Source organism: Acomys russatus, chromosome 13 (genome assembly GCF_903995435.1).
Source record: "Acomys russatus chromosome 13, mAcoRus1.1, whole genome shotgun sequence".
NCBI lineage: Eukaryota > Metazoa > Chordata > Mammalia > Rodentia > Muridae > Acomys > Acomys russatus.
Window position 1 is genome coordinate 70,558,784 of NC_067149.1, and position 21,629 is coordinate 70,580,412.

General features: G+C 45.8%; 1 pseudogene; it reads left to right on the plus strand.

Annotated features, from left to right (window-relative positions):
* Nucleotides 1-10,476: 10,476 nt before the first annotated feature.
* Nucleotides 10,477-10,771, plus strand: LOC127197637 (60S ribosomal protein L37-like; annotated as a pseudogene).
* The last annotated feature ends 10,858 nt before the right edge of the window (nt 10,772-21,629 follow it).

Consider the following 21,629-nt stretch of genomic DNA (forward strand, 5'->3'; position numbering starts at 1 on the left):
GCTGAGAGAAGCCAGTTGGAATTAGTCAGCTAAGAGAGGAGTTTGAGCCAGAACAGCTAAATTGAACCAGCCAGTCAGAGCTCAGAAGTAGAAAGGCTGAGCTAATTCAGTCCTAAGTCTCAGAGGCTGAAAACATTCTGGGCCTAGATAGAGTGTATGGAGGCTGTAGGCTTGCAGGACTAGCCCTGCGTTAGCAGATGGAGGCTTCCAGGACTAGCCCTGCGTTAGCAGATGGAGGCTTCCAGGACTAGCCCTGCATTAACAGATGGAGGCACTGAGCCTCCAAGACGACAATTATAAACCAGGCCGGTGAAAGTACTATCCTCCCTACTACCTTTTCCATTCTTGGCTAGGGGAAAAAAAACTTTGTAAAAGATTTATGTATTTATTATGTATACAGTTTTCTGCCTGCATATACATCTGCACACCAGAAGAGGGCACCAGATATCATCAGAGATGGTTATGAGCTACCATGTGGTTGCTGGGAATTGAACTCATGACCTCTGGAAGAGCAACCAGTGCTCTTAACCTCTGAGCCATCTCTTCAGCCCTAAGGGTAATCTTTTTAATTAAACATATATATATACGCGCACACACATATACTTGAGTCAAGGTATGATAAAACAAGCTTAACAATGTCAGTCCACCTGGACTGCTTAAAAGGACCCAGTCAGCATCATCAGTCACTTTCAAAGTGAGACACCATTTGGTACCCACTAGGATGACTGGACCAAGGAGTTCTGGTGCAGCTGGAGCGAATGAGGTATGTACATTGGGATATGCTAACTGGTACAGCCCGCTTGGAAGAATGTGGGGGTGGGAAGACCTCAGCTCTGCATTCCTAGGTACTTGGGCATCCTTATTAAAAAAAAAAAAAAAAAGAAAGAAAAAGAAAAAGAAAGAAAAGGACTATTCTGGGATGGATAGAACAGTGTTTTCTGAACACAGGTAAGTACTATCAGCTGTGAAAAATGCGAGCTCGATAGTGCTTTGTACAAACCTCAAATAGCAAAGTGTGTTTAAGAAACCCGATGTGTAGATAAGTCCTTATTCAATTTATGTGACGCTTCTAGAAAAAGCAAACTCACAAAGACAAGCAGATGCTGCTGCCGTGGGCTGGGGTCGGGAGTAAGAGGTGAATGCTCACATTGAGGCCTATTTCTTTGGGGTGGTGGTGTATTCTGGGACTGGATAGCAGAAAGGCAAGGTTTCTCAGCTCTGTGGAATCATTAACAACATATAGTATCTATTTTAAATGAATGGATTTTACAAAATAAGGTATATTCATCAAACCTTAAAAAAAAAACTTAAAAATCCATCGGTCTCGCTTTATGTGAGAGTGATGCACAGCAGGATCTGTTCAGCAGCTTCCATTGTAAAATTAGAGAAATACTCTCATGCAAAAACTCCGCCACCCTGGGACAACACCAGGTTATTAAAATGCCCAGGCTGACTCAGCATTTTGGATATTCTAGTTTTGTTCTCTTGGCGTTTGTAGAAAAGACTGAGATATACATCTTTCATGCAGTATACTTCAGCTTAAAACCCACCAAATTCAAGTCTTTGGGTTATTTATGGCATGCCTGCTTACATATTAATAGGCATGTCAAGAGTAGTTTGTTTTACGTGTTTTCCTTCTAAAGCAACACTGCTTGTAACTCATGTAACTGGCATTGTTATTACAAACATTGGCCTAACAGCTTTTCTTGACAGAAGATCATGCTGGACGACAGCGGTCCACCTCATGTCTACAGACCACCTCTGTGTGAACGTACGGCTTAAGCTATGCTCTCAGTAACCTGCTTGCAGCTAACACACAGTTGTTCCTCCGAGGACCATTGCTGGGCCCTGCTTGCATTATGTTCCGTGGCTACTACAACAAGTTACAACAAACATCATGGCTTAAAGCCACTCCAGTTTGTTTTCTCTCATTTCTTTTTTAAAATATTTTTTATTTTATTACATATACATTTATATTACTACACATATATAAAATAAACTACATAGAGCAAGAAGAACCACGAAACAATCAGGAATTATATAAATGTTACATTCATAGTGTTTTGGCTATTTGTATTTGGCAGCCTTGAAGAAAACATATTTCCTGTCTTGGTGAGCCTAAATTCCTGAATGAAAATCAATATCTATCATATCTCATCTCTTAAAACATCTATCTATACCTAAAAACATCTTAACCCCTAAACAACTAAACATAACTGTAAGACTAAACCATCTGGTCTTCAACTCCATCAGAGACTTGAGAAGGGATAAAACTTAATTACCTGAGTGAACCGGAAGTGCAGGTTAGCAGCTTCCAAAGTAAGAAAATGACAGAGACAGTTTGCTGCCTGAGCAGTCACCCAAAACTCTCTATAATGTTCGAGCATCATCTTCAGCCTTCTGGCCCAGTGTATCTGACAGACAGATTTGCCATTTAGAAACTGGACCACAAATGCTATTCCTAGCTTGTCTAACCATTTCCCTCAATTTTATTTGGGCCCCTACAAAGGTATTATTGTCCCAGAAACTTTAAGAGGACGACACCCCACTTCCCTTAAGGGGAGTTGGGTAGGTTTTGGTTGCTTTCTTGGGCTATAGATGTTTATTTTCCTTGGGAGTTGGTTAAAAGCTACTACTGGTCCTATTCAGAGAGACTCGCCTCTAGAGGTTAGCTGTTAGTAGGGTCATCTCCCTCTGGAGGTCTAGGCGGAAGCCCCTCCTGCTGCTTCTAGCTCCCCGCAATGCCAGCACACCCCTTCTCTTCCTCTGCCTCCACCTGTGCACCTGTCTTCTGGGGTCATAGGACAATCCTGAGGAGCAGCAGGAGTTCCTCGAGGAATCCAGAACAGTATCCCCTCATGGCCCACAGGCTTAGTTTTACCTACAAGATCCTTTTTCCAATAAAGTCACACTCATGGGTCCTTAGATTTGCATGTGGATGATATTCAGAGACCTGTCACTTAATCCATGACATGATATAAATAAAATCTATTTTGAAGCATTTCAAAAGGGTTGACAAGACCCATATCAAAAGCAAATAATTGACCTAGAAGTGTGGCTCAGTGGTACAGTTTCCACTCAGCCTTTGTGGGTTTGATCCCCAAGCACCAGAATAAAAACAAGTAAGTTATAAAGACAGATCTGTGTTTCTGCCTTGCTGATTTATCTCTGACTGGGAAATAGCTTTCTTCTAAGTCTTCAACCTGAATTATGGACAAAGGTTTTGTGATGGATTTTAGTTTTGGCCCACTGAGAAAACAGGAAGCAACCTTTTCCATGACTGAAATAAACAACTCGCTGAGGTGTAAGCTGGCTGCACTTTCTCCAGTGTCATCCGCCTCTCCCCATCTCTCTCCATGACTGATGCGGTTATTTTCTGCCTCCGATGTCTCTGCAGTGGTGTTTTTGCAAAGGAGGTATGTCTGCAGACACATCAGGCTGGAGTACACACTGTAATGGACTGCGACAGTGTGATAAGTCAGCCTTTCTTTATCACAGCCTCAGTACTGAAGCCCTGTCATCATCTCTGGGCATGGCGCAGTGCGTCTGGGGAAAGGATGGAAGAGGCCACACAGAGTGGGCTTGCGAGGAAATAGAGTTCTGCTGCTTTGATGCCTTAGAATAAATGACAAAATAATGCATTAGTAAATGTTTAAAAAATGAGAACAAATGGGAAAGATTGGTAGCTTTTGAAACCTCAGAACTCAAAACGGTCAGGACTGCGTATCCAGGAAGCGACAGCTCCCCCAGTCCTGGGACAAACCTGCTGCCCCCTTTCTTATCAGTGTTTAGTGACACTCCAAGACATCTGAAGACATTAAGAAGAATGTTTTGATTTGCCAAGGCCTGAGGTCATCTCGTTTATGCCAGCCAGTGTAGCCCTTTCCCCACACTGTCAGTGCTCGGCACAGAGGGGGACCTTGAAATACACAATGTCCAAGCAAACTCCAGGACTGAGTCAGTGAATTTTTCAGACTTCTCAGTCATCTGCTCTCAAAGACCAGCACAGTTACGTATCCTCAACTTAAAACTGACAGTTGTTGATGGGTTTGTTTTCTTACCAAATAAATAAATAAATAAATAAATAATAAAACTAAGGCTTATTGGTGCTTTACCAAGCTATGATTTTATTTTTTTTAATTTTATGGGATGCATAGCCAGTGTGAAGCTAAGCTTCAATCTCAGCACTTGGGGGAAAAAGTACAAAACATATGTCAGTGTTTTCATGGGACTATTAGCTTGTTACAGTAGGCTGCTAGCAAATATCAGGGTAGAATATGACAAAAAGGAGGTATTAAGATAAGAAAATACTAAGAAAAACTCTGATATGCAAGAGGTATTCCATATGAATTAGTACTATTCTTGAAAGTAGAATTTTTATTTTTATTTATAATTCACACTCAAAATATGAAGAACTTAGTTCATCATTAACAAATGACCCAGAAGAAATTCCAACTGCGTCTTTGTTTCCTATTATTGTCATGTAAAAATGCCACCCCCACAAGCCCCGACTGTAGACTCTCTGGTTTGCTGTGCTTTCCCATGATGGACTGTGATCCCCTGAAACTATGAGCCAAGATAAACCCTTTCCTCTCTCATGCTGTTTCAGTTAAGGATTCTGTCACAGGAATAACTGGTGCGACTGGTGCACAGCAGATTCTCAGGATGCCTGTCGGATGGATGGATGTAGATCCGAGTGAAGGAAAGGATGGCGCCACAGACCTCACTTTGAATACGGTCCCTCTGCTTGACTTCCGCTACTTCCCCTCCAGCCTCTGACACGCAGCAGAGCATCTACCTGAAAACTTAATCCCCTACCCAGGAACCTGCCCCTTTGGGGGTTCTCAGTGACCATGACCAAGGCCTCTCAGGACTGACAAATACTCCAGAATTGCTACAGTGACTGGCAGTGTGAAGGAGAGAAACCTGTTCTTTAGGATCCCAAGTGTGGGATCGAATGGTCTAGTAAGAGAACAGGAGATGTTAATTCACTAGAAGAGCAACCACCTCGTGCAGGAGCTTAATTGCTACCAGATGAAAAAGAGCCTGTGAACAGACTCTGGGAGGAGATATATAAATGAGCCCAGAACTGGCGGTGGCGCGGATTGGAGACTTGGGATAGATCTGGCTGTTCATCGCTGCCCTTCAAGACACTCTTAGAGAAAACCACTTGAGGGAAGGCTTCAGAGCTCCGGCTCCTGCTGAGACTCTGGGGTCTGGTTACCCCTGGTTCCAGTGGAAGAAATCCTGCGGCTCCTGACCAGAGAATTGTTCCTTGGGACTGATATCCTTAAGGTTTTGTTGTTGTGTCAATTAATCCTCTTTTCCTACTGTTTTGGTTAATCGGGTTATAATTGAGTAGGCTCGGTCAATAAGTTGTTAATAAAGTATTTTGGTTAAGAAAATTGAGTCTACAGCATTGGAAGGTTATTTTCTAATAAAGTATCCAGTATGTAAAGTAACAACCTTGAGAAGTGGCCAACGCATTGGTCCGAGTCCTCCAGACAAGCGAACCCATACGGCACCCATATGCACAGAAGCGCTGTATCGGGATGATTTCAGTCATGTGACTGAGGAGACTGAGCTGTTTCTCTGGCAGGGCAGAGTAGCAGGCTCAAGACTCAGGACTGTCAGTGTTCCTGCTTGCCTTTGCGGGGAGGAGAGTGGATAAATTCAACAGCTGCTGGCTGGAGAATCCCTTCCCGCCCAGGGGGCTGATCTTTTGTTCTGTTCAGACTTTGATCTGCCTGGTGAGGGCCGCCCATGCTCCCATGAACAGTCCGCTTTACCAAGAATGCACGATGGAAACATTCGTCCTGTAACCATACACCCTGGGCATTTAGAACATTGGGTTTCCAGTACCATCAGGGCGACGCCCAAAATAGATGCCACCCTTTCATCTGGACATCATGTGCCTCCAAAAGGCTCCTGTCAAAGGTTTGGTCCCCAGAAAGCAACACTCCTGAAAGGCGACTAGACAATGAGGAATGTGTGGCCATGGAGAACATGCCTCCTCCTCTGATCTCTGACCTCTCCCTCTCTCTCTGCTTCCTAGATGCCATGAGGTGAGCATCTGTGCTCTGCAAGGCTTGCACCACTGTTTTCTAAGTCAGTATGGGCGCAGAACCAATGACGTCAAGGAAGCCTGGGCTCAAATCTCTGGCCCTGTGGCCTCAAGTTAATCTGTCCTCCTTTTTAGTTGCTTCCCACAGGCCGATGAGAGGGCTCATAGAGTCAAGGCCCTCAGGGCCAAACCTGAGCTCTGTCCCTGGGGCCCACATGGTGGAAGGGAAGAACCTAGAATTGCCGAGTTCCACACGCACACTGTGGCACATGTGAGTGCAGTGGGCATGCATGTGTGCACATATGTACAAATATGTAAATAAATGAAAATACATAGGAAGATCTTAACATTGCTTTCCTCAGCATTTGTCATGACTTCAGATGCTACTTAACATACCTAGTGCCGGGCCTTACCACAGCTGTTCTGGAAATGTCTGAGAGTGAGTGTAACTCTCCTGCTTCTAAGTCACAGCTAGACTTTCTAGACCGAGGGGAGGGGAGGGGAGTGTCATTATCCTGTCATTCCAGGTGACGCCTGCCCGCCGCCCCTCCCCCCCCCAGAGGCACATCTCAGCGCTGCATTCTCTGTTCTGTTCCACACTACACTTTATTCTGACGCTGAGCCCGTGTCACAGCACAAGGCTGCAGGGGCTGGAGGGATGGGGAGGTGGGGAGGGGGCGTAGCTTAGTTGGTAGAGGGCTTACTCCCCAGCAGAGCATAAACCTGACATGGTGTGTCTGTAATCCCACCCCTCATGAGCTAGAAGAAGTAGGAGAATCAGAAATTCAAGGCCACCCTTGGCTACACAGTGAATGAGGCCCGCCTGGGCTACCTGAGAAAAACAGCAACAACAACAACAAAAACCCCACCATAAATCTCTGGTGTTATTCATTATTACGTCATCAAATCTAGGCCAGTCCTCCCTAGTCCTGCATGAGCATGAACGTGTGAGTGTTCAGGTGCTAAGATGGAAACCTGAGTATCTCTGACAGATCTGTGGGATCCAAGTCAGGGCCATGGGAAAGAGAGAGTTAACTTCCCTAGTGAAGGCAGCCCTCTGCTGCCCAGCTGGGAACAATCAGCCTTGTCAGATCCTGTCAGGAAACTCCTGCCCCTGTACTGGAATGAATGGGAAACAGGATTTTTGACTTTTGGATAGGTGAGCTATAAATCCACCATCAAGGCTGCAGAAGGCCAGCTGGGCTGTGTACACACGCTGCGTCTTTAACTACCAGACCCCACAAGATGCAGAGCTCAGGAATGCCCCATCGTGTTCCAAACAAAGTGGAGAGAGCCGGCCCATGGGAGAATGGCCAAGGATTCCATCCTTTAAAGGAGCACAGAGAAGGACCAAGCGGAGCGAGGCCCTGGGTACCCTGCTGTGTCAATCCAGAAGTAATACTGCTTAGGCACAGTTCTTTCTCCTGGTGAGTCACAATTTTGTGACTTTCTCTGAATGCTTTTTTAAATGTAATTTTAAATTTATCTTTGGCATAAAGATGAATACCGCAGCCAGGCATGGTGGTGAGCACTTTCAATCCCAGCTCTTGGGAGGCAGGGGCAAGCAGGTCTCTGAGTTTGAGGCCAGCCTGGTTGTTTAAGAAAAGACCCCCGACAACTGGAGAGATAGCCTAATGAGCCGAGAGGTGCTTGCAATGCAAGCTCGAGGGCCCGAGTTCAATCCCCAGGCACAGTGGCATGCGCTTGTAATCCCAGTGCCCTGTCGCAAAAATTAGAATGGACGGCTATTCTGAATAACAACACTCAAAGTTGTCTTCTGGCCTCCACACACAAGTACACATGTGTGCACATGTGATTACATAACACACACACATACACACACACACTAAAAAAAAAAAAAAAAAAAACAAGAGAAAATGTTGGAATAACTATTATATACTCACGTCCACTCTGACAGCATATTATACTATGAAATACACATTACATATCACCCCTGAGGCAGATACACCAGAAACTCACTTTTAGCTATGTGCTGATTAATAATCTTTTAAAATTCCTGCCTCCTCGAGATACCTGTTGGATTTTTTGTTTGTTTTAGGGTGTTTGCTTGCTTGCTTTGAGATAGGGTCTCACTATGTAGCTCTGGCTGGCCTGGCGCTCACTGTGTAGCCCAGGCGGCCTCAATCCTATACCATCTTTCTGCCCAAGTGTCCCACGGTGACAGCATGCACGCACGACCTATCCAATCAGTCCTCTTCTTTTCCCCAGTGTGAATGTTGCTTATGTACTTTTTCCATAGATGAACCACCTAAGACTTCCCTTTAATTCTCTGTGTGGATGAACACCGAATGAGAGCGCTATCCAGCAAACAGGAATATGCCTGCTGACTGAATGGTTTGTGCTAGCCATCTACTTGTACATAACGGATTACCGTAAAGCCTATCTGCTCAGACAAACAAGGACGGGTCTCTGCCCATTCGTGGTGCACGGGCCAAGGTCAGCCCTCTCGTGCTGTTGGCCTGGGGCGTCAGCTCTGTGCTGGCTGATCATTCTCCATCACACAGGTCTCTGGCATCTCGCAGGACAAGCAGGAGAGTAAGTAGTTGCAACTCTTACGGCCTAGTCTCAGAAATAACATACCATCATGTCTTTTACACAAACACCCAGTCCACAGTCCAGTGAGTGATTACACAGGAATGCCAAAGCCAGGAAGCTGTAGTCCTGGGACTTAACTACCCACCCCCACCTCTGTGGACCCTGGCTTGGGATGTTCTAAAGACTGGTTCATTAAAATAAGAAAAGAAAGCTCATGCCTTTAATCCCAGCACTAGAGAGGCAAAGGCAGGCAGATCACTGTGAGTTCGAGGCCATCCTGATCTACAAAGCAAGTCCAGGACAGTTAAGGCTACACAGAGAAACTCTGTCAAGAAAAACCAAAAAAAAAAAAGGAAAAGAAAAGAAAATTATAGCAACAGGTAAGGACTGCCCCCCGCCCACCGTCCCATTTTATTACTTTTAAATTTGAAAAATAATAAAACTGATCAAATGGCCACTCTGGAAATATACAGAAAAAAGAAAAACGAATCTGTCTTCTCAAAGCACAGGGCATGTGAAGTATACAGAAAAATAGGGCTTTGTTCATAGTATCGACCCAGAAAATCCTCCTTCAAAAAGAAAGATTTTTCTTTTAATTGATAAAGCTCTGAAAAAACTTGAGGTTGTCACTATCAAGACAAGAGTTAAAAACAACAACAACAACAACGAATTCCACCAGTGGTTTCCACGATTGATTTAAAGATTCTTAAAGCAATTTGCTGTTGGTGGAATCTAATTCAGTCAGCGAAATGCTGCAGGCTTGACTGCTTATTGATTTAGAATAATCTCGTGAAATAACTCTATGGTTTTCAAACACAGCACTAGTTTGAATAAGCATGAGCATTGCCCAGTATCAAATTGCATCGTGGACCAATGACAGTGACAGCACGTGTGACAGTTAAGATAATAGACACATGTGTGCTGAGAACCTGGGAATTATCTGGTTGGAGCCCTTACCGCTTAACTCTCCTAGCAGTGCCCCTAATGGTTGTCACAGTTCAATTTCTCTTCAGACTTTCAGGCTCAGTAATTGACAAAATCTGTATTAAACAGTCCTCAGCTTATTAAAAACATATCATGTCAAGCCCAGAATTTTAGCATCAGAAATAAAAAAGGCTCAATTTTAAACAATGCATTTGGAAGGAGAAATAAAATAATGACAGGTCTGCGTGGAAAAGACTGAGTGCCAGGGTTGAGATCAGATGAAGTTGCTGCACAAGGGAATGGTCCAGAACATTCCTTCAGCATCCACAGTTCACGGGAAGGGTACGATGAGGTGGAGGAGAAGAGGCAGTAGGTACGGAACAGAGGATGCGACCAACCCCCAGGAGATTTCATATAAGAACAAGAGCTCAAATCTAAAACACTGGGAGTTAACTTAACAGTTTTTTGCATTAAAATTTAAGAATGTCCAACTTCACAGAGTGTGGTGGCGCACGCCTTTAATCCCAGCTCTCAGGAAGCAGAGGCAGGCAGATGGATGTGAGTTCGAGGCCAGCCTGGTCTACAAAGTGAATCCAAGACAGCCAAGGCTACACAGAGAAACCTTGTCTCGAAACAAATACAATAATGTTGATGATGATGATGATGATGATGTCGTCCAACTTCACAGCAGAAAGGCAAAGGTGAAAGAAAGTAAAACTAAATTGACTGGAACTAAGGACCAGGCTACATGCTGCTCAAGGGTTAGAAAGCAGTAGGGGATGTAGCAAGGAGGGAGCAGGTTTATTAAAAGCCCAGCTTTCAAGGAAGATGGAGAGCTATCAAGAGCAAGATGTGAGAGTTTATGGGGCAGAAGTTTATCCATAGGAAATAGCTGAAGTGCTTCCTCTTCCGGTCTCTTGGGCAGAAGCAAGATGGTTAACGGGACACCATCCTTCGGAAAGCGGCTCACTAATACACACATGCTGTGCTGCCTCTGTGGCTGTGAGGCCTGCCACCTCCAGAAATCGACCTGTGGCAAATGTGGCTGCCCTGCCAAGCGCAAGAGAAAGTATAACTGGAGTGCCAAGGCTAAGAGGCGGAACACAACCGGGGCTGGGCGGATGAGACACCTAAAAAAATGTCTACCGAAGATTCAGTCATGGGTTCTGTGAAGGAACAGCACCTAAACCCAAGAGAACAGCTGCTGCAGCATCCAGTTCATCTTGAGGATTTCAATCAGTCAAAAAATAAATGCTCTGATTTAAACAACAACAACAAAAAGCAGGATGTGAAAGGGCTCAGCCGGCCTCACCACGTCAGCGAAGTCTCTCCAGCTGGCACACCACAGCAGACCCAACCCTTCACTCCAGGTCCTACATATAAAACAGACTGAAGACAGAGAAGTGGCAAGGCAGAAGTGGTCAGGCCTTCTAGGCTCTGTCCCGGCCCTATGGCAGACTTTGAGGAAGCTTCTTAACAACACAGTCTCTGCTGTTCAAGGGTAGGTCCTTAGCTATGACCTGAGCACATGAGCAGAGCCCCCCCACACACAAGGTAAGAGACACGGGTTTGTCCACTCCTAGAGCCACCAAAACAAGGAGACCAATAGCTGTTCCGTGCAAAGAAAAGTTTGCCAATCTGAAAGTACTTATCTGGAAAAAGAAATTTTCTGGTCAAATGCAGCCTGCTACAAGAAGAAAAGTCAGACAAGTGTTCCCCACCACGAGCTCAGGAGCCAGTCAGCACTGAAGAGGAGACACAGGGGCAGTGGACGGATGGGCTGCTGTGGGAAAGGTGAGCCTCCTCAAGCCCCAAGGGTCCAGGGCTTGTCCTCTGGGCAAACTCAGAGGATTTTTGTTTTTCCTAGTCATCTATTGCTAGTGTTCTTAGACTAGCGTATGTTAACCCAAAATATGCCTCCTAGGATAAGGCTTATTTTGAGTTAGCTATTCTGAGAAACTGCAGGCACAGGAAAAGCTTTTAAAATTGAAGAAAAAGAACCCTTCTGAAAGGGAAAGCAGGCTTGCACCTAGAAATCTCCATTTATAAATGTGTTTCCCTCTCAGTAACAGGAAAAGAAGGACAATTAAACTTCAGAGACAGCAATCAATTCAGAGCATCACTCCTCCTTGGTCTGCTGCACCCTGCCTTCCCACTGCAGCCTTCCCCACACCCGTCTTCTTCCCTTCCTTCCTTTTCTCTCTCTATTTTTTTCAATTAAAAATTTTTACAATATATTTTGATCACACTTTTCCTTCTCCCAACTCCTCCTTGATCCTTCTCACTCAACCAGCCACCTCTCTCTCTCTCAGGTAAACAAACAAACAAACAGCTAAACAAACAAACAAACAAACAAACCAGAAGTAGGGAAAACCCCACAAGAAACATCCACACTCACACCCCCTGCCATATAAACACAAGACCAGAGACGATAATATACAACAAACAAAAGACTACAAAGACAAAAAAAAAAAAAAAAAAAAAAAGTACACACAAATGCCTGTCTACTCCTGGGCATGGGGTCCACCCCTTAAGTGTAGTTAACATACTCAGTGAGACTTGACTGGAGAATGCTAGGTTTTCCTTTGCATGTAAATGTGAAATACAAATAGCATCTTGGTTAGTGGATTCCTATGGATACCAGCCCTGTTATGTTTCCAAGACACACTTTCCTTGATGTTATCCATTCCCTCTGGTTCTTAAAAATCATTCTGTCTCCTCTTCTGCATAGCTCCTTGAGCCCTGAGGGGAGGGGATTGGTGAAGATAATCTACTTATAACTGAATTTTCAAAAGTAATCTATCAGTCTCTGCACACTGTCAAAGTGTGAGTCTCTCTGATGATGGCTGAACAAGTCTCTTATCTATGGGTATAGCAAACTGTCACTAGGAATCATTTTATTGTCATGTTCCTTTAGCAGAACAATAGCATTTTGTTTTTCCCTAGGCCCATTGTCTATACAGTTTGGGTTCTTGGCCACTAGAGCAGTGTGAGGTGTGGGTTCTCTCACAGAATGAACCTTAAATCAAATCAGAGAGTGGTTGGTTCCTATCACAATATTTGTGCCCCTATTCTACTAGCAGGCCATCTAGGCAGGCCACCACTATAGATGGCAGGGGTTGTGTTTACCTTATTCCTGTGGTGGCATGAAGTACGCCTTCCAATGCCATGAACACCAGTCAACAGGAGTGAAGGAGCTAGTTAGGCACCAGCTCAGCTTTTCCACGTTCAGTGAGACATGATAAGTGCTTCCTTCAGCAACAGGACCTCACCATCAGTTCGCAGAGAGTGACCGAAAGCCTTGGCAATAGCCTGAAATATTTGGAGGTGTTCCAAGGGGTCGCTGTGGCCAATGGTTCAATGATGTAAACCGACTCCTGGCAGCAGAGATTTCACTCGGTGGTGGACAGTGGCTAGCTGTCTCCCCCGTTATTTGGTGACTCCATTTCATATATAAATATACTTTAAGAAGCTTTCGTGGCCGTAGGTTTCCATCTGACCCCTCAAGTGCCCCTCATCTCATACTTTTTTTTTTTCTTGATTGAAGATACTGTGAAGCTTAAAGCACAAACCAAGGTCTGGGTCCAGAGAGTCACTCACTATTTTTCCTGGTTATTTCCATTTGGTGCTTGCTACTCAACTTCTGCTTGTATTGTTTTTTTTAATTATTTCATTATTACATTTATATACTTATTTACTTATTTGTGTGTGTGCATATTTATGTGTGTGCGAGCATGCAGAAGGGAAAACAGAAGCCAAAAGAGCTCTGCAGAGACCTGTGTTTTGAACTTTGTATATATGAGATGTGGGTCAAGGATATGCGAGGACTGCCTTAGATTTCCAGCTGTGTTATAAGACTCTGTGCCTGCCTCCCATCTGAACCTGTAGGTTTGTGATGCGTCCTCCTAGGGCTAGGTTCTGCCCCAGGCATCTGCACTGTGGTCTTTATGAGCCCCTCCAACCATGGATATAGGATGGCCAAAAAGCATTACATATATATATATATATTTTACAAGTGAATATGCTTGGCTATGCTCAATTTATTTCTGATTATTGCCTTGTGTGACCTTCACATCAGCTTTCTGCATGCACCCCGCCTTTCCCTGCTCTCCAGCACTGTCATCTGCACATGCGGCCAGCATACCTTACTTCCTGACCCCACTCTCCAGCGGATCCAAATGTCCTCTCCTCTCATCTCCCTCCTTTCTGGGGCTCTCCCTCGTCTCATTCCCATGAACCCTTCCTTGTGGCTGCCCCCTCTCCTGCCACCATGTGTGTGCTCTCCTCCTCCAACACAGACAAGCCCATGAGGCTGAGTACTGGAATGTCTCATGGTTGCTTCCTCACTAGGGGCATGGAGGGCACCAGGTTGCAACACTTTGAAGCAGCACAAGATGTCTTTGCTCAGCAAACATTACCCAAGATCCATTCCCATGTCAGGCTGTCGCCTGGCACTGTGGGACACGTTAGAGGGTGAAGAGACACAGGTCCTGGCCTTCCCTCGAGGGGCACAGCACACAAATGGGTAATTACCAAATGTGACAACAACCGGAATGGAGCAGTGAGGTCAGCATAACGAGTACTTAACGAGCTGACCTGACTTCCTGTGGGACAGTGCTGCCTTGCTACCGAGCTGCACTATAAGGACTTCAGAAGTAAAGGAGTGCGCAGAGCTGGTGAGAAACACACTGGATTAAAGCACTCCCACCCGACTGCCTGTTACTGAGGAAATGCACATAAAAGGCACGGAGGAAACGGAAGATATAAACAGACTGAAACTGCAGGGATGATTTGGATGAAAGTCACTTCAGTGGTCACCAGAACAAGTTCCTCACCAGCAAGCACCCTCTGAAAACACAATGCCAACATGGCCAACACCGTTAACTACCAACACCATCAACAATGCCAGCAACAACACCGTCATCAGCAACGCAAGTAGGAACACCACCAGCAGCAGCACCACCTCCAACAATGCCAGCACCAACACCACCATCAACAATGCCAGCACCAACATCACCATCAACAATGCCAGCACCAACATCACCATCAACAATGCCAGCACCAACATCACCATCAACAATGCCAGCACCAACATCACCATCAACAATGCCAGCAGCAACATCACCATCAACAATGCCAGCACCAACATCACCATCAACAATGCCAGCACCAACATCACCATCAACAATGCCAGCACCAACATCACCATCAACAATGCCAGCACCAACATCACCATCAACAATGCCAGCACCAACATCACCATCAACAATGCCAGCAGCAACACCACCATCAACAATGCCAGCAGCAACATCACCATCAACAATGCCAGCACCAACACCACCATCAACAATGCCAGCACCAACATCACCATCAACAATGCCAGCAGCAACATCACCAGCAGCAACACCACCAGCAAGAACACCAGTAACAATGCCAGCAGCAACACCACCAGCAACGCAAGAAGCAACACCAGCAACACCACCTCCAACAATGCCAGCACCAATACCACCATCAACAATGCCAGTACTAACACCACCATCAACAATGCCAGCAACAACACCACCATCAGCAACACCACCATCAACAATACCAGCAACAACACCTCCACCAACAATGCCAGCACCAATACCACCATCAACAATGCCAGCAGCAACACCACCATCAACAGCAATGACAACAGTACTACCACCAACAGTAACAATGCCAATACCACTACCACTACTACTGCCACTACCAGCAACAGTGGAACACCAACAGTGGAACAGCAGCAGCAACCACTGCCTACCTGTTCCCACAGGTGTTATCTGGGACTCCTTAAAATCTCCTGGACTTTGAGTAAGGGCTTTCAGTTTGAGAGCATTTCTATCCATAATGCCCACTCCTAGGTAAGGCACAGTGCGCTTTACCAAACACAGCACTATTACACAAGCTGTAGGTGCTATGGAGAACTTGGATTTGTTCAAAACTTTCTAACAAGAGTTTCCATATGAGAAGCAAACACAGACAGAAGCATGCATGGTTCTCTTCAGAGCTCTCAGTAACCCCTTGGGAGGCACAAGGTGCCTCTGCAGCAACTATCAGGCCAGACTTTGTGGCTTAAATCAGCATCCTAAACAAATGGTCACGCCCAGGCGTTCACCTCAGCTACCTTTCTCCTGAGACAGAAGGTGACTGTGTTTGCTCACACTCATGGTAAGTAGGAAAGTGCCGCTTCTGCCCAGAGTATGCCTTTCACACAAGACCTGCTAGAGAAAAGGAGTTCACTGGGAAAGAATCAAGGGGTCAAAAGTCGAACTGAGGAAAAGGACTTAGTTAGTTCCTTTTTATCTTATCTGAATGAGGGCTTTGCCTGCGTGCCTGTATGTGCGGCACACGGGTTCTGGGGTTCAAATCAGGGTCCTCTGCAAGAATGGCAACATTTTAACTGCTGAGACATCTCTCCAGCCCCAGGGGACCGATGCTGCTTTTGTTTCTTTGTCATTGTATATCATAAAGTAAAAGTTCTGCTCTAACTATGACACACACAGCACAAACATGAAGAAAGCAGCAGTTCAGTACGGTAGAGATGTTTAAACACTGGGAAACAAGGGGGCTAAGTGGTCATAAGGAGCCTGGTGCTGCAGTTACACTGCTGGAACTCACAGACCAAGACCACCAACTTGGAATCGCTGGACGTTCATCCGCTCAGTGTCAATTTTTGTTCTGTAATATGCGAACACGGAAAACATTCCCAGAAATATTTCAAGGTTGTATATATTTTAATAAAATAACACGAGTTTTATTTTTATTATTTTGGGAGTTGGGAAAAGTTGAGAACACGTCTCACTTTGCATGCCAGATGAGCCGCAAACCCATAGTGATCCTCTTGCTTCAGCTTCCCAGGTTATTGCAGGAGTTGAACCCGCCACACCCAGATCAAATAAACCCGTGTAAAACGTCCTGCAACATCTGGAACCTCAGAAGTGGAGAAAACAATGTAGGCAGGCAGTGGTGGTGGGGGACTTGGAAAGAAAAAAATATTAAGAAAGAGAAGATTCTCTCACACCAGACACAAATAAGAACGAGTATAAGGCGCGTTTCTGTTAAGTAAATAAACTGAGAATGTGAAACGGGGCACATTCAGGACCTCATTAGCAGGGAATGTGAAACGGGGGCACATTCAGGACCTCATTAGCAGGGCGTCTGCCCGCTGAGAAGCTTCAAGGACTTGGATTCAAGTCTCTGTACCAAAAATAACAACCACAGTAATTTCAAAATACAAGTGCATTCAGGCTTATTTTTTTTTCTCCCCAGTCTTGAGGACTGAGCGTGCAGCCCCACAGATGCTTTGCAAGTGCTCTGCCACTGAGCAACACTTGAGGCTCTCCTCTTCTATTACTTTATCTTGGGACAAGGGCTCCCTAGGCTGCCCAGGCTGTCCTGGGACTTACGCTTTTCCTCACTCACCCTCCCCTCCCAGAAGCTTAGGATGCCAGGTACATGCAACACATGCCCAGATGAAAGATTCTGAACAAGAAAAAATTTCAAACAGGTTTTCAAAAGAAAAGGGAACAGACACTAGACAGGAAATCAGGGTAAATCCCCACTTCCCAGGGCTTTTCTGTGTCCACACATCTTTTCCATGGTGGAATCAGGTGCGCACAGTGCTGAGCTGGAAGACGCTTTGCTCCAGGTGTAACTGCCGTCCAGCCTGTGCCCAGAACTCCCTGCACCACGCCTGGTACTTACACAAGTTGTACTAAAGGCTTTTCAGTAGCTGAAGCCTGACTTGTTCTGCTAACCTGTAAGACAGGTTCATCATCTTCACTTTCAGCTGGATTTACAGTCACCTAGGAGACGCAGCTCTGGGCGTGTCTATGAGGGTGTTTCCAGAGAGACTTAACTGAGGTGTGCACATCACCCCTGGATGTGGCTGGCACGACACCATCTATAGGCTGGGTTTCCTGACAACATAATGGAGAAAGCAGGCTTTTATCACTACCATTTATCGCGCTCTGTTTTCTAACTGGCCACTTCTACAAGTGACCGGTCACCTCATGCTCTGGCCACAGTGACTTCCTGTCATGCTGGACTGTGCCCTCAAACTGTAAACCAATGCTTCCCTTCCTGACCTGTGAACAGGGCGCTAGTCTCCTTACTATGGAGAAGAAAATCCTCGAGAAGGGCTGCCCACAGCATGAGGGTTAAATGTCGAAGAGGGAAGATGGCCTACAGAGGTTGCTCTCAGCTGGCCACATTACTAACCTTGAGGTGGACAGGTCTCTCTCCACCTCCAATCCGTGGAATTCCACGTCTGTCCTGCTCCCTTGTGTGTTTTCCCTATTCTGCCCCATTTCCACCGTGTGAACCCAGGGCCTACACGAAGCCAGCTGGCTTCTGACTGAACCCCTTTACATGCAGCCTACACCATATTGCTGAGGTCTACAGGAAACCTCCAGGCCTGCGAGGACACAGCAGTCCCTTCTAAGTGCCTGGCTCCTGAAACTCCCACTGCCTGCCAATCGGCCTGCGTCAATCGGTCTGTGGCTGCTGGTTCTCCACGGCCATCAAACGACGTTTCTATTCAGAGATCCCTCAGGAGCCATGAGACATCAGCCAGAACGTGCAGAGACCTGTGTACCACCAACTACCATGACCTCAGACATCTTTGGTTTAACTTACCCAAGCCCTATGAAGGTTATGTTTAAGGTAGAAAGGTCACTATTTTCTCAAAGGTTGGGGGCAGGGAGGGAGGATATTAAGAAGGAGCAGTAGGTGACAACTCTGAAAGGGATTAAAGGCTATTAAAGCAAACGCATCTCTATTAGGTTCCAACTGGGCATCACGCTCTTAACAGCATCACCTTCTGTGTTCCAACGCCAAAACCAAGGACTTTCAACCTCTGACTAGGAGACTAGGACCACTGGCGAATGCTGGGCCTTCTCCAGTCCCGAGGCCTTATGAGGAAGTGCAGGTCCTCAGAAGGGAATCGCGCCTCTACAGAAGAAATCCTGCCTCACTGCCCAGTCCTCAGAGCAGGACCACTCCAAACTTTCCAGCCCCCCAAATTATGAGCAGGTTCCCCTTTCCCCACCCCTCTTGCCTTCTCTCTTCTCATTTACCCACTTTCCTACTTTTCGTTGCCAGTATATACAATTGGCCAGTTTCCAAAAGTCCATCTTTCTTGCTGGAAAACCTAAGTCTCAACACTATACAAAGCACTGTGAGCTGTTTTTCTGCGACTGCCAGCTTCATTGCTCATTTAGAGGAAATGGAGACTGTGAGTTTCCACATCTGAGAAGCCACACTTGGTACAACTTGAGTTGCACCCCCCAAAAGTCGCATGCCTCAGATTTAGTCACTTGTGCTGGTGTGTTGAGATGTGTGGGTGAGTGGGAGGCGTCTGAAGCATGGAATGGCCCCTTTGTGACAGACCGATGCCACCATGAGCCGTCCCTCTGTGCTGTTCTCCGATTATACAAGGATGTACCACCATCACTCCTCTCCGGAGGGCCATGCTAAGGTACCAAGGGAAAGCACAGAAACAGGGACCTCACCTGCTGATGCTTCCATTTTGGATTCCCTCCGCCAGATCTCTAAGAGAATACACTGATGTGCTTTATACATTTCCTAGTCTGTGGTATCCTGTCATAGCCACTCAAAATGAAGACAGTCTTCTGACAGTAAGATGTGCTAACAAAGCGATGTGCCATCCAATGGTGTGACAGCTCAGCTTGTAGCTACAGCAGATACCTGGGTACTGACTTAGTTTCTTCCCCTGTCGCTGTGGTAAAATACTGTGACAACAGCAACCTCAATAGGGAGGTTTTCATCTTGGTTTAGCTCAAAGCTCCAAGTTACAGTGAATCATGGTGAGGAAGGCACAGTTAGAAAAAGGCAGATGCCTCCCAATGCTCAGTTCTCTTTCTCCATCCTATAAAAGCCAGGATGCCCTGCCCAGGGAATGGGGCCACCTAGAGTGGCCAGATCTTCCTGCCTCAATAGCCTGACAGAAATTATCTCCAACAGTCATGCCCACAGATCCATTGCCTGGGTGAGTCTAACTTCTGCTAAATTGACAATTTATAATAACCACCACAAGACACAATGATTCTGTTTTCATCGCCTCACTAAGGATATTCTTTAAGAGGAAAGGGAGTTTCATCCTCAGGGCCAACGAGGTAGAGAAGGAAAAGTGCTCTCAAAACATGTCCACAGGTGTACTATGGTGTGCATGCATGTGCGCATGTATATGAGTGTGTGTGCATGCATGTACACATGTGTGTATGTATGTGTATGTGTATGCATGTATACGTGTGTGCATGCTTGTGCATGTATGGGTATAGGCATGTGTGCACATGTGCATGTAAACATGTATGTGCACATGTGTGTGAATACACACACACACACCAAATAAGAGAGAAACAGAGACAAAAAGACAAAACAAAGAGAGGAAGCATTTCTCAAGTGCAGTCGTTTCCAATTAAATTTCTTGCATAAAACCAAAGTGAGAATAAATGGCACTGAGCAGTGACAGATCATTAACGTGATCTCAGCGAAGAGCAGGAAGTGAGTTCTTGGCAGGTGTGTGTGTGTGTGTGTGTGTGTGTGTGTGTGTGTGTGTGTGTGTGTGTGTTTGCGTGCTAACCTGCAGCACTGCTAGGAAAGGAAATTTCCTGACTTTTCTGGCCTTCAACTGCAGGAAGTGGAGAAGCTGAGGCTCCACCTTTTTTGAATTACAGCTGAGTAATATTGCAGGGTCTCTCTGTGTAGCCTTGGCTGTCCTGGACTCATTTTGTAGATCAGGCTGGCCTCAGACTCACAAGGATCCGCCTGCCTCTGCTGGGATTAAAGGCGTGCCACCACGCCCAGCCAATATGCACCTTTTATGGTGAAGCATATAAAAGTGAAACTAGGATCATGAGCCAAAGTGCCACATCTCTGAGGTCACTTTATTAAAAATCATCTAAAATTCATCATAAAGTTCTCCGCCAAGCCCCTAATGCTGTGCTTCTCCCTCTGAATTGTGAGATCCTCGTGCAGTAAAGGCAGAACTGAGAAGCACCAGTGAACACCGTGTTTATAAAACGCCGTACCAAATAAATGTGCCACAAGCTACATAACTCATTTCTTGTTCATAATCAATTATACATCCCACACTGTAGCAACACAGCCTCTATCCCTGCAGGAAAGATATTCCCTGCACTGGCTTCTCCACAGTCATCCGCCACAGAACGCAGGTTTCCAAAAATAGATCTGAAGTCATTACTGGGCCAACTTCCGGTGAGAAAACAATGGCATTTAAAACATAGGATATTGAGTCTATAATTCAAGTTCAAAACTTTGGCCTCGCCTCTGGGGCTTGCTTCAGAAAAGTGCCTCTGACCGCAGGCAGACTAACCCGCTGGAAGGGAAGTTCCGTCCTGGTGTTTTAAAGACCTAAACCTTTCCAGAGAGACCCACCTAAGCCCAGGATCCCACAGTTCAACTGAGTGTGCTGCCAAGTTCTTGGCCTGAGCAGAATCTAAAAAAAAAACACACAGGGTGTTCTAGAACATCCACCTCTCCTCTGGAAACAACCCTGCCCCCTCACCCCTGGGGACTGCCCTTGGGAGGCCTCTGAGCCAGACATGAAGAGAACAAGGCTGGGAGGGAAGAAAGAGGTCCCTGGAGAGCACCCCAGGTCTCCTCTCAATAGCTGATATTTTAAAGACAAAAACAATTTTAAAACCAGCTTTAGGGATATGCGGGACATTTACCCATGGCATCCATTTACTTTTAGTAATGGTTCACTCTATCTCAGTCTTACAAGGGCCAACCTCTCCTTAGACTTTTTTTTCTTCCTTCCTTCCTTTCTTTCTTTCTTTCTTTCGTTTGCCGAGACAGGGTTTCTCTGTGTAGCCTTGACTGGCTTTGTAGACCAGGCTGGCCTCGAACTCACAACAATCCTCCTGTCTCTGCCTTCCAAATGCGGGGATTAAAGGTGTGTGCCACCAACCCCTGCCCCTTAGACTTTTAATAAGTCCCCTTCATTCCACAAGAACTAGGGAAGGCACAAAGCCAAGACAAGCCCACCAGCAGAGGCACCTTGCTCCTCCAGGGGGCA